The sequence below is a fragment of the Pantherophis guttatus genome, chromosome 5 (genome assembly GCF_059756535.1).
Source record: "Pantherophis guttatus breed Tessera chromosome 5, ASM5975653v1, whole genome shotgun sequence".
Taxonomy (NCBI): Eukaryota; Metazoa; Chordata; class Lepidosauria; order Squamata; family Colubridae; genus Pantherophis; species Pantherophis guttatus.
In genome coordinates, this window is record NC_142067.1 from 5,014,768 (window position 1) to 5,026,155 (window position 11,388).

The 11,388-nt window shown below is 40.5% G+C and overlaps 1 protein-coding gene across 1 annotated transcript in view; it reads right to left on the reverse strand.

Moving 5' to 3' along the window:
• The window catches only part of RSF1 (remodeling and spacing factor 1), a 61,122-nt gene that overhangs the window by 47,768 nt on the left and 1,966 nt on the right, over window positions 1-11,388 (reverse strand). The window lies entirely within an intron of this gene.

Consider the following 11,388-nt stretch of genomic DNA (forward strand, 5'->3'; position numbering starts at 1 on the left):
TTTAATTTGCCGCCCAGGCCACATCCTCAAGCTAATTTACCGTATGGCGCTTTTACAAGATATATAACTCTTGAGAGGAGACCATTTTTTTCCCTCCTCTCTAAGCTTCTCTGGAAGGAATAATTGTAGCTCAGATGTTTTAAATTCTGATTTAAGAGTAAAAAAGCACGGCTGACAGTATCCATGAAAAATACTGGGTGGCTGCTGGCTGCTTCAGCTGAACCGTTAAAAGCAGTAATCCAACATTTTTAAGAAGCTGATCATTAAAAGAAATAATTAGAAAACATCCAACTGGCTTCAGTTTTTCTAGAGTTCCTTTCAAAGGGCACCATTAATTATTTCTGAGGATTATTTAGTCAAGGACAATATGACCCCCTTGAAACCTGCACATTTCCCCAAATTTCCAAGCAATCCTCGGTTTATGACCATAATTGAGCCCCAAATTTCTGCTGCTAAGCAACGCAGTTCTTAAGTGAGTTTTTTGCCCCTTTTTATGATGAAATTCATAAACATTATGAAATTCTTCTGCCTTTGAGGGAAATTACTTCCTTTAGACGTTTCCAAATGGTTAAAGGTGCCAGATAGTCCTCGATGTATGACCACAAGTGAGCCCAACGTTTCCATTCCTAAACAAGACTGCTGTTAAGTGCATTTTGTTTCATTTTACGACCTTTCTTGCCACCATTCTTAAGTGAATCTCTGTAGTTGTTAAGTAAGTCACACGGGTCGTTAAGTGAATTTGGCTTCCCCGTCGACTTTGCTTGTTAGAAGGTCGTAAAAGGGGATCACGTGATCCCGCGACACTGTGACCGTCATAAATACGAGCCAGTTGCCAGGCATCTGAATTTTGATCACATGACCATGGAGATACTGCAACGGTCGCAAATGTGAAAAATGGTCATACGTCACTTTTTCCAGTGCCGTCGTAACTTCAAACGGTCACTAAACGAACTGTTTTAAGACAAGCGCTACCTGTATTTGTAAAGTCCTCTAGGAATATTCCAAACAAATTCAACAGCCCTTCTTAAATGTGGGCAGGAATATTTAATACCAACCTAATTTAAATGTATAGAGCAGTGATGGCGAACCTTTTCGGCACTCTGTGCCCAAACTGGAACGTGCGTGTATATGTGCGCGCCGGAGCACCGGAAACCTGAACACCAGCTGGCCGGCGCATGCATTGCTGTGGTCCGCCAGCAGCCTGCGGAGCTAGCAGCGGAGTCAGACAGTGAGGAGGCTGGAGAGGACAATGGGCCAGTCCTGGAGTCTGAGGAAGACTCGGACGAGGGCTCTGCGTCGGAGGCAGAGATGGGGCCAGGGCATCTGGGAGTGATGCACGCACTCCGGAGCCTCCAGAGGCGGATAGCAGAGAGGCAGAGGAACAGGAGGAGCCTGTTCCTAGTACGCGCATGCGCAGAGCTGCCAGAAGGCAAGAGCAGCTAAAGCAAAAAGGACGACTCCGGAGTAAGGCCAGGAGATGATTGGCCCCTCCCATAAGGCTTAAAAGAGCAGCAAAGGCTCTTGGGATCTTATACATTTGTTTCTTTTTTTTTTATTGAAAAGTTTTATAAGAAATACAATTTTCTCCCCCCAACCCTTTCCCCCTCCCCGCATAATGGAAAATATACATTTTCTTATACATAATAAATCCTACATATACATGTTTCCCCTAAAGAAAGCATTACAATAAAACATTTTAATTACATTCGGGGTTGCTCTTCTTCTCTTTCTTCCCTCATTCCACAACAAACCTTCTTCTTCTCCTCCTTTCTTTCCCTTCCCTCCCTCCTCTTCTCTCCTACTTTCTCCTACCTCCTCTCCTACCTCATCCTACTTCCTTTTCCTTTCCCCCACTTCTCTCTTCTTTTCCCCCTTCTCACCTTCACTCCTACTCCTATCCCCTTCCCTTCCTCCTCTCCTTTCTTCCATTCCTCTCCCTCCCTCTCCTCCTCTCTCCTTTCTAACTTCTTTGCTGTGAAATATTCTCCTATCTGAGCAACTCCTGTATTCTAATCGTAGATACTTTCTTCTATTAAAACATTTCTCTATTCACCACTTTTTTTCCACCCCCACCCTTATCCCACCCTCCCCACCCCCCGACTTCCCAGAGCAAAAACAGGGTATAGCATCTAACAAACATATGCTAAAATAAACTAATTATAAAGTTCAAAACTCCCACACGATCTTTAACTCCCCTTGCTCCAATTCATCAACCTCCCTTTTATAAATTCTCACAACCAATTAAGTTAAGTTCATTCTTCCTAATTATAAAAAAACTTTTTCTTGATGTATAATACAATACTTTAGCAGTGTTAGAAACAGCAAAGATCATGAATAAATTCCATTTTCATACCCTCGAACATCATTCTTTTTGAACATTACTCCCTAATGAAATTCTGAATTTGACATTAATCCTCTTTCCTTCAGAAAAATTGGGCATCTTGAAATCTTACACATTTTATATCATATATCTTTTAAAATAATATCATCTTATGTTAAACATTCTAAAAATCTCTTAATACCATTAAAACACTTATTTACCAAATATAAATTTCAAAATCTACAGGAGGATATCTTTCAGATTTTCAATTATCCATTATAATACCTCTAACTTTTTTTTTAAAAAAGCAGCCCTTTTTACTATCCAAAACTAATTATCATTTTGTAATAAAATTCTGAATTTAACACAAATCCTTTGCTTCAAAAAATTGGGCATTTTGAAAGCTTATACATTTGTTTCTTGTGGAGTCTCTTGCTTCTGAACTTTGTGGGGGTTTTGCCAAGAAAAGCCTTTGGCAGGGTGCCAAAGACGACAAAGGTTGGTGATAAGGCCGAAGGACTGTTTATGAAGAATTTGTTTTGGAATTAATTTGGACTAAGCTGAGAATGAAGTAATTTTCAGGCCATTTTCCGGCACTTCAGCATCTGCAAAGACCAGCTGGCCAGTGCAATGAAACTAAAAATCTGGCGATGGCAGGCATGTCCACAGAGCGGACTCTGTGTGCCACCTCTGGCACGTGTGTCATAGGTTTGCCAACACGGGTATAGAGTGTTATCGTATGGCTTGCTAATCAAATGTGCTTGAGTTCAACACCAACTCCACCCTGAAGCTTGATGGATGATGTTGGCGTAATTATTTCTCATGGAAAATATTTTCCAGGATTTTTAGAACAAGAAAAATCCCATCTCTAAACTTTCTCAAGTCTGAGGGGCTGTGATGGGCAGGGACTGCCACCCGCCAAATTTCCATCCAGCCATAAAGACCATAATACCAAAAAAATATCACTACTACAGGTAGTCCTTGTCTTACGAGCGCAATCGAGCCCAAAATTTCTGTTGTTAACAGAGACGTTTGTTAAGTGAGCTTTGCCCCATTTTACGACCTTTCTTGCCACAGTTGTTAAGGGAATCACTGCGGTTGTTAAGTGAGTCACTTGGTTGTTAAAAGTCAACCTGGCTTCCCTGTTGAATTTGCTTGTCAAAAGGTCGGGGAAAGGTAATCACATGACTTTTAAGACACAGCAATGGTCGTAAGTATGAATCAGTTGCCAAGCAGCTGAATTTTGATCACGTGATCAACCCACAATCAAGGTGTGTAACTGTGAAAAATGGTTTTTCAGTGCCGTTGTAACTTGGAACGGTCACTAAATGAACTGTTGTTAGTTGAGGACTATCTGTACTCATTAGAATGAAAAATTTAGGCAACACCCAGCATCTAGAGCCACTAGATCCATCACCCATCCCGGCCTTTGTTTAGCTTTGCTTCAGCCTTCTACTTGATCTCAACAGGGAGTCCTGGACTTACGACCATAACTGCGCCCAAAATTTCCATTAATAAACGAGACAGTTGTTCAGTGAGTTTTGCCCCATTTTACGACCTTACTTGCCACAGTTGTTAAGTGAATCACTGCCGTTGTTAATTTAGTAATACGGCTGTTAAGTGAATCCAGCTTCCCTGCTGACTTTGCTTGTTAAAGGTTGCAAAATTGGATCACGTGACCCGGGGGACACTGCAACCGTCATAAATATGAGGCAGGTGCCAAGCATCTGAATTTTGATCATGTGACCACGGGGATGCCGCAATGGTCATAAGTGTGAAAAATGGACATAACTCGCTTTTTTCAGTGCCGTTGTAATTTCGAACTGTCACTTAACAAATGGTTGTAAGCAGTAGTGAAATGTAAAATTTGTTACTACCAATTCTGTGGGCGTGGCTTGGTGGGGGGGGGGTAATGTGACTGGGTGGGCGTGGCCAACTTTTTTTTTTTTAACTTTAAAAAGCATTTTTTCTACCACTTCTTCGGCCAAAGAGGTTGTAGAAAAAATGCTTTAAAAGTAAAAAAAAAAAAAAAAAGCCTCTGATGATCGCGTGGCTCAGCTGGGCATGGGGGAGGTGGGCAGGGATTTTTCTACCGGTTCTCTGAACCACCTGTCGCCATCGCTCCCGGATCAGGCCCCGAACCGGGGTTGTCAGTTGAAGCAACTTTGTACGGTCGCTAAAATAATGGTCAGAAATCAAGGACTACCTGTAATTTTTAACCTGGGATTTTCAACCTGCGTTTCACAGGGTTCCTGCAAAAATTTAAGATGGAATTCTGACAGATACTAAAAGAAAAAAGAAAAAAAAAAAACAATTGAATGCAGCCAATTTTCTGCAACCGGAGCTTTGAGTCTGGATCAGGAGTTGGGGGGGGGGAACTTAAAAAAAACAAAACCAAATCAAAAACTAAACAGGTTTCACAGCCTGAAAAACTTGGAAAATGGCTGGTTTAGGGAACAAAGCACTCTGGAAATCATTTTATGCCAAGCACCACCCAGCTGGTCAAGAGACAGCAAAGCCAGACAGATTTGGTTTCTTCAAAGCAAGTCTGGGGGGAAAAAAAAATACAGAAGCTTGGGAACTGCCAGAGATTTTCCCCAGCCTCCTTTAAATTGAAGGCCAAATCTCTTTGCCCTGAGTTGATGTTTATGAGATCGCTGGATTGCCCTTTTTCTCCTGTTTTATACAGTCAGCCCCCAAGCTTACAACACTTTGTTTAGTGACCGCCTGAAGTTACAAAAAAAGTGACTTAGGACTGTTTTTCGCATTTATGACGATGGTCAGGTGGAGTGGGGCAGTGGCCTAGAGGTGGAGCTCTCGCCTCACCATCAGGAGGCTGTGAGTTTGATCCTAGGTAGAGGCAGATATTTCTCTCTCTCTCTGGGCACAATGAGAATATATCTGCTGAATATAACTCCGCACTGGCGACAGGAAGGGCATCTGGCCAGGAAACACTCAGCTCCATTCAGTTGCCCAGACTCCACCCCGCAAGGGATTATGGGATCATTAAACAACCCCCCCCCAAAAAAAAGACAATGGTCAGGTGATCAAAATTCAAATGCATGGTTGCAGTGCCCAGATTCATATTTATGATGGCTGCAGTTTCCCGGGATCACATGATCACCATTTTTCGCCTTCCCAGCCAGCTACCGACAAGCTAAAGTCAAGGGGGGGGAAGGGAGAGGGAAGCCAAATTTACTTAATGACCATACAATTCACTTAGCCGCTACAGTGAGTTGCTTAAACCACCATCGCAAAAAAAGGCTGTAAAATGAGGCAAAATTCACTTATCAACTGCCTTGCTTAGCGACGGACATGTTGGGCTCAATTGTGGTCATAAGTCGAAGAACACCTGTATATTACAATCCAATCTCAATTTTACGACAGCTGCAGCATCCCTACAGTTACACGGTGGCATTTTTAGGGGCTTGGCAACCAGCTCACATTTATGGCTGTGGATCATGTGACTGCACATTTTTTGCGTCATTATGTCAGTCTCCTGGGTTTATTTCTAGTTTTCAGCAAAAAAGAAAAGGTCCGTTTGGGAAATCAGGTTTGCTTATTGACTGTGGTATTTGCTTAAAAACTCCTGCAAAAAACGGTCAAAAATCAGGCACAGTCAGGCGGTGACTTGCTTAATAACCGCCACAACTTACGATCGTAATTCTGGGCTCAATTTCAGTCTTAAGAGAAGCACTACGGTTAGTCCTCGACTTACAACAGCTTGTTTAGTGACCATTCAAAGTTACAACGGCATTGAAAAATGTGACTTATGACGGTTTTTCACACTTACAACTGTTACGGTATTCCCACGGTCATGTGATCCAAATTCAAATGTTTGGCACCTGACTCATATTTATGACTACTGTAGCGTGATATATACCTGGGGTCACATGATCCCCTTTTGCGACCTTCTGATAAGCGAAATCAGTGGGGAAGGCAGATTCGCTTAACAACCGTGATACTATCTTAACAACTGCAGTGATTCACTTAACAACTTTGGCAAAGGAAGTCGTCAAATGGAGCAAAACTAGCTTAACAAATGTCTCACTTAACAACAGAACTTTTGGGCTCAATTGTGGTCGTAAGTCAAGGACTACCTGTATATGCATCAAGATGTATAGACCAGCAGTCAAAAAAAGTAGAAAACAAACAAACCATAATTATCATAGTAAATGAAAAATGGCACCGCCCAAAAACATGTCAATTTCAGGAGTGCATGGGATACAAATCGTAGATATAATCCTTAAGGACTGTTTTGTATTCTGAGACTTAACAAGTATGTATCAAAAGCATATCTAATTATATTTAAACAATCTAAATTTGTCTTCCCCTTTTGCAAAGAATGTTAAGACTGTAACAAAGAATATAGAAGCAATGAGAAGGTATTTAGAATTTTATTGGAAATTACTGTCAGGTGCCAGGCTCCATAGCCAAGCAATTAAAAGATACATTTAAGAGTTGAATAATAGTTTTGATGGCCCATTTGAAAAGGAGAAAAGCAACAAAGAAACTGGGGGCTGTGAATTTTCAATATTTTAAAAGCACAGCACACAAAAAACGCCCCTTGCTGTTTTGAGCCTAGGATTTGGGAAGGGGAGGAAACCGTTTTGATGAGTTACCGATGGAAGATGGAAGACCAGAGATGGGAAACTCCTTGAGATGTTCTCCAAGTTACTCCAAGATTTAGTTTTGCCATTCTTCCAGACTGATTTTAAAATAAAACAAACCTTTTTTTTTTCCTCTTAGCAAAAACCCACAACCGCCATCCTTAACAGATACTACTTTAAGAACAGCAGTTTCATTGGCATCTTTTGAGTGTTCTGTATATCTGAACTGATATTCTACAAGAAAGGGAAGTTTATGGAGAGGCCTGGATGGTTAACCTGCCATGCATGCGGCTATGGCTGCAGGACGGCAGGAAACATAGGCAGGAACAGAAACGAATCTTCGACAAGTGCAGAAAACAACAGATATTTTTCTCCTGCCTATCCACAGCGCTTTGAACAACCTCACAATGAATCATTCGGACAGATTTAGGAAATAAGCAGTTAAGAGAAAGCCGACCACAAATATTCATGCACTTAAAGGAAAGTAAAAAAGTTGCCCTATTGAGTGATGGGTGACATATAAGATAGATAGATAGATAGATAGATAGATAGATAGATAGATAGATAGATAGACAGACAGACAGACAGACAGACAGACAGACAGATAGATAAACTTTTCAACCATAAACATTCATAAACTTAAAGGTTAAAAAAAGTCACCTTATCAAGTGATGGATGACATATAAAATGAATGAATGAATGAATGAATAACTGTTCAACCACAAATATTCATGCACTTAAAGGGTAAAAAAGTCACCTTATTGAGAGATGGATGACATATTAAACAAACAAATAAATAAATAAATGCATACATGCATTACATACATACATACACATACAGCCTGTGAACTAAAGAGAAGTTTAAGGCAGTGAGTGGATTATTGTGTACTCTTTCTCTTTTACAAAAATCTCCATCAACTTTTGCTGTCTTTCAAATTTACCAATTTCCCTCAATCTATGTACATTAACCAGAAGGATTAATTTATAACCCATCTGTCTCCCAAGATATGGTCTCTTGGTTAAGAACAAGTGAAATGCCTTTGTGATCTTTGTTTGTTTGTTTACTTGCTGGATTTTTATCCAACCTCTTGCTCCGTAGTTCAAGGCACACTATACACAATGCTCCAGCCTCCCATTTCTCTCAATAACAGTCTGGGTTCAGGAAAAAAAAATACCTGGTCCCGTCACCCAAAAAGCTTCAATGGGAGAAAATGGAGAAGAAACTTGATCTCTCCCAGGCAGATCCAACACCTTCACCATTGTGTCAGATTTGACCATAACACACTACTGAACTACTGCGCAATTGTTGGTGCCCTGCCAAAAAAGCGGAGCCGTGAATGCTGCCAGACCAAGGGTGGGCAATTAATTTTCCCAAGGGGAGAAACTAAGACTATTGTGGAGAGCCAAACCAATAGGCTTGGGAAGGTGTGTAGGCAGTCACCTGCAGTTGTATTGTGTGCATGGAGTACCCTTATTTACATTTGATTCAGTCACAAGGATGTAGCAGGGGGGGGGGCACATAAAATTCCCAGGTCTGTGCTACACCATGTCAAGTTTCAAGCAACTTCAAAAAACAATATGGAAACCTCCCAGAGTTGGCTGGTAGTGAGATGGGCAGCATATAAATTTAATATATCAATCAATCAATCAATCAATCAATCAATCAATCAATCAATCAACAATTTCACCAAAAACTCTTTAGTCCCCATCCTTTTTTTTTTTTAAACAAATCCTTGGCAGAGGAATGCAGTGAACAGAAAAGCTCATGAAGCATGAAAAAAACCCTACATCTACCTACAGATTTGCTAGAACAGGACAAACAGAGATGAAAGTACTCCAAAATTGGAATCAGACTAGGAACAACTGAAATTCAAGACGGCTCTTTTCTTCTGAGAAGCACAAAAAAAAAAAAACCATACACAAGGAGAAGATGCCCACTGGGGAAAGGGGGGAAAAAACGACGACACTCAACAGCCAACAGAGAGAACGGGAGAAGAAAGGAAGTAGCCAAGTCTAGAGAGCATAGGTCAGTGATTCTGGGAGTTGAAGTCCATGCTTCTTAAAAGTAACTGAGGTTGAGAAACATTAAACACAGAATAACAACATAGAGTAACAGAGTTGGAAGGGACCTTGGAGGTCTTCTAGTCCAACCCCCAGCTCGAGCAGGGGAACCTATACCATTTCAGACAAATGGCTGTCCAATCTCTTCTTAAAAGCCTCCAGTGATGGGTCACCCACAATTTCTGAAAGTTGTCAGAAATTGGTCCATGGGATAAAAGCCACTTAAGGAAGGGTTGGGAGATGAGAGAGCTGCAGATCGGGGATGTCTATGGGATGCTGTCAAAAAAGTCAAGATGGCAGGCACAATCATGGAGTCCAACCTCCGCCTGCTTTTTACGAATGTCACACATGAACCACAGGAGCATCTATTAACCCCTTGTGTGCACCCACTTGATTTCTCAAACAGTACCTTGCAAATATTCCAGATGCTGCAGAGGGAACAATTCCTACAAACGGAACTCAGGGAGAACAGAACAAAAGGAAGAATGGCCAGGATATTGAGACTAATCGTCCTTTAGACATTTATTTATCAAAAGATAAAAGAGTCCCAATCTTTCCTCAACCAAGGTTGAAATCCTGGCCTAGAAACCAGGAGACTGAGAGTTTTAGGTCTCCTTTAGCCATGAAAGCTGGCTGGGTGACTTTAGACCAGCCCTTCTTCATCCATCCATCCATCCACCCACCCACATAATACATACAGGTAGTCCGCAATTTACAACAGCTCATTTAGTGACCGTTCTAAGTTACAACGGCACTGGAAAAAGTGACTTATGACCATTTTTCACACTTACGACCATGGCAGCATCCCCGTGGTCACATGATCAAAATTCAGGTGTTTGGCAACCAACTCATATTTATGACGGTCGCAGTGCCCCGGGGTCATGTGATTCCCCTTCTGCAACCTTCTGACAAGCAAAATCAATGGGGGAAGCCAGATTCATCTAACGTTACTAACTTAACAATCGCAACAATTCTCTTAACAACTGTGGCGAGAAACATCGTAAAAATTGGGCAAAGTTCACTTAACAAATGTCTACCTTCGCCACAGGAATTCTGGGCTCATAAGTGGTCATAAGTTGAAGACTACCTGCACATACATACATAAATACACACACACACATATATACATACATGCATGCATATATATATACATGTGCATAGACATGTGTACAAACACATAAACATATACATACATTTATATCTATAGAAGGCAGGATGAAATGTAATATTATAATGATGACGATCTATAAAAGGCAGGATGAAGTGTAATATAATGATGATAAAATTATTATTATTAATAATAATAATAATACCAAGTGCCCCAATGACAATGGGTATCACTGTTACATGTTTCATCCATAATCGTGTAGTTTCGATGGCCAGGTTGCAATATGTCCAAGAATTTTACAAAACACATCAAGAAATTGCAGCTTCCTGCAATAACACCAGCAGAACTGCAAAAATACTGCGCTACTCAGAACATTGTATATTTTAAGAAGATACTTGGTTGATACCTAGGACGCTGGCAGCAACCTGTATCAGCCATTAGCACCCATCAATTGTATTTGTGACACATTTTTAAATGTCCAGTTGACTGAGTTTCATATTTAATGAATAAAAGAGATAATAATAATAAAGCAGAGGGATGCCAGAGTACCAGGAAGAGAAGAAGAAGAAGATGATGATGATGATGATAATAATAATAATAACAGTAGTAGTAGTATAGGGTCTCCTGCTTGAGCAGGGGGTTGGACTAGATGATCTATAAGGTCCCTTCCAACTCTGTTAATCTGTTAGTAGTAGTAGTAGTAGTCTTGGTCAATATCGACTAAGATACCAACCAAGTTTATTATTCTTTTATTCATTCAACATGAAACTCAGTCAACTGGACATTTAAAAATATATCATAAACACCACGGACTAGTGGCAATGGTTGATACAAGTTGCTGCCAGTGGCTTAGATACTTGGTGGATACCTAGGACGCTGGCAGCAACCCGTATCAACCATTAGCACCAGTCCATGGTATTTGTGATGCATTTTTAAATGTTCAGTTGACTTGGGTTTCATGTTTAATGAATAAAAGTATAATAATAATAAATAATAGTAACACAGCAGAGAGATACCAGAGTACCAGGAAGATCATATAATAATGATAATAAATAATAGTAATACAGCAGAGAGATGCCAGAGTACCAGGAAAATCAAATACTAATAATACTAATACTACTATTAATAAGTATCTTAAGAAGATACTTGGTGGATATCTAGGGCGTTGGCAGCAACCCGTATCAACCATTAGCACCAGTCCATGGTGTTTGTGATGCATTTTTGAATGTCCAGTTGACTTGGGTTTCATGTTTAACGAATAAAAGTATAATAATAATAAATAATAGTAA